This window comes from Nannospalax galili, unplaced genomic scaffold, assembly GCF_000622305.1.
Source record: "Nannospalax galili isolate Female #2095 unplaced genomic scaffold, S.galili_v1.0 scaffold891, whole genome shotgun sequence".
Classification (NCBI taxonomy): Eukaryota; Metazoa; Chordata; class Mammalia; order Rodentia; family Spalacidae; genus Nannospalax; species Nannospalax galili.
This window is the reverse complement of record NW_008330576.1, coordinates 3286529-3289702: the sequence shown is the minus strand read 5'-3', so window position 1 is coordinate 3289702 and position 3174 is coordinate 3286529.

Sequence of the window (3174 nt, the reverse complement as noted above, 5' to 3'; positions counted from 1 at the left end):
TATTAAAGAAGAATAAAGATGGATGAACACACTTCTTTCATTTTATTGTGACTTACCAAGTGTTGAAAGTTAAAAAAAAAAAAAAGTAGTTACAAGGCAATATAACACAGTAATGGGAGCTATGTGGCTATAGTTGTTTCAAACCAAAGCAAAATAAAAATCCTACTCAATGTATTTCACAAACATTACCAGTAAGGTTGGAAGGCTACAGATTGGGTGTATAGTAGCTTCTCTCCAGCTTTGGACAATATCAGACTAAGCTACTAACCTCATGGCAACTTTTTATGCAATTAGTGCTGCTGCTGCTGCTACTAATGTTTCAAGAAAAATCTTGGGGGCTGGTAGAATTTAATTTTGGCAGTGTATTTCAGCATTTCCCCCTGAACCTTAAGACTGGCTTGTTTTTCCAGTCATATCCATAAAGATGTAGCAGAAATAACAATATTACCAATAAGTATTTACATTTTTACAACTTGATTTAATATAGTATCTTTTTATAGGTTCATACCAAGTAAGAGGTACATATTAGTGTGTATGTATGTAGTTTTTATAGGGACGATCCCATCATTGACTCTTCTGGGGCAGGCTAAACTGGGAAAAGACCATTTCTTGCAGCTAGAATGTCCTGCTCCTGATGCATCAATATTAGACAGAACTGGGTTGGAACTTGTGTAATAGAGCCAAGGTTGCAACCTGGAAACCAATTAGCTTTGCACTTGGGATATAAGTGAGTCATTGGGGCACTGATGTCCTGTTCATCTGACTGGAAGCTACATATAGCTACCCTATATAGCTACCCTCAAGGGAAATCTAAGTGTGAATGGTCCAGTATGATCAGTCAGTTATCTTTACAGAGATACACAGCAACTGGACATGCTTTATCACATTGAGCTTCTCCTTCATGCCACAAGGTGTTTGCTGTGTTTATGTCCTAAAAGTAAAAGAAAAGGTTTAAGGGGGCTATTTTTTTGGTTCCATGGATTCTTTTTCTAGGTTATTCATATCAGAATTCTATTACTTAATAAATGTATTTTTGCATTTTTATTTACTATTTTTACTTTATGAGTGTATTGCCTGCATGTAGGTAGGTGCACCCATATTGTGCAATGCCTGTGGAGGTCAGAAGAAGGTGTTGGAACCCCTAGAATTGGAGTTACAGACAGTTATTAGCTGTCATGTGGGTACTGGGAATCAAACCCAGCTCTTTTGTAAGAGTAGCCGGTGCTCTTAACCACTGAGTCAACTCTCGGGTCCATAAATGTACTGTGTGTATGTGGGGAAGGTAAAGGCATGTACTTACCACAGTATGGGTGTGAGGGTCACAGGAAAACCTTGGATATCAGTTCTGGCCTTCTACTTTGTTTGAGACAAAGTCTCCTTGTGGTTTGCCACGTCTCATGCCTGGCTACCTGGTCCTTGAGTTTCTAAGGGCTTTCCTGTCTCCACCTCCCTGCCTGCTGTGGGAGCACTGGGGCTTCAGACACTCACTACTCTGCCTGGCTTTATTTGAGTTCTGGGGACCCAAATCAGGTCTTCACGTTGGCACGGGAAGGGTTTTTCCTACTGAGCATCACCACAGCTTGTATTGGAATTTTTAAATCAAGGTTTGGTTATAATCTGCAAGTTAGTTCCATTGAGGGATGATTTGCTTTTAAGAATTATGTAGAGGTGTGATATGCCTACAAGTATACACCTGTATCTATCTAATACAGGTTAATTGTCTAGACTTCAGATGCTGGACAAAATTGGGCAAGTCAACCTTGGAACAGGCACTACTAGATTGGAATTTCAGTACCCTGGTACTCTCTATTGATATTACCTTGCAGAAGGTAAACGATTTACTGAGCTTTGTTTTCCCAACTATAAAATGAGATATACTTGACACATGGGGTTTTGCCATGAAGTTTCAGAGAAAGTGTGAATTTCTCTTTAACTTTCTCCACATTTTTTAGCTCTTTTTATTTTTATCACTTTGGAGTTTTAAATTTCATTTACTGAAAATGGCCTGTGCCAACTGACAACTTTGCAGAATTTCTACCACCCCCAGCAGAGTTAGCTCCACCCTCCCCGCCTAACCTTGCAGACACCATGGCAGTGGGTGTCAGGTGGCACTTCTTCCAGGCTTCACACTTTTCTACCTTGAGTTTTGAACAGCTTCCTGCTTTCCATCCAGAGTGAGGCTTTCATGTAACCTAGAACTGTTTCCTCCCTGGGCTGGGGAAGCTGGGAAAGGAGGGAGATGAGCTAGGAAGACTTATTGTCACAAGCTGCTGACAAGACAGAACTGGACCACAATTAGACTCTGAACTAGAATGAGATAGGCTCATGGTGGGCTCCTTGCATCCATTATGGCCTCTAAACAGCAGAAGCCACTAAATATCTTCTCCTGGCTCTTTCATAAAACACATAAGAGATACGGCGGGTCGAAATTGAAAATGGAAGCTGGATACACAGTAACCCATTCACAGACATGCAAGTGAAAGAAAACTACACCATTCAGTTCAGAAGCTGACAATTAGGAGTGTATGATGATATTCTCAGCAAATAGCTATGACTATAAAAAATGTCTGATACTGTAACTATGGTGGTAAAGGTAATATAGCATGAGGAAAATTTGACCCTGATTTACTATGATAGCTTCAGGGAGCTGCCTTTCAAGGCAGACCACTAATACCCTGAGTTATTATTGATCATCCAATCCAGAATAGATATTGCTAGAATGGAAATCACCAAGTGTCTACTGTATGTACCCAGTAATGGATAATTTTGCAGTCTACTCTAATTTACCTTAATTTGCAATTCAATTGATTATACACTTTCCTCTAAAGTGTTAGTCAATTTTCTATCAAAGAATGTTGAAGTGTTACCCTGGGTCCCTTCAGAATCTTAAAGCATTATTCATTTTCAAAATAAAACTCAATGCCTTGGTGTAAGTCAACATTTTCTTGGCAAGTTCCATGCTATACATTTCTCAGTTACTGACCGAGTTGAAAGCCCAATTCCCCCTCCTACATCTAGGCCACCTTGCAAAGAAACCAATTAGCACACGTTTCCATTATGGCAACTACAGATAAATCTTTTAATGAACTTGCCTTTCTCCAACTTTATTTTTATTTTTTTGAATAATTATCTTTATCTGCCCATTTAGTGATCAATACAATCCTTCAGCACACG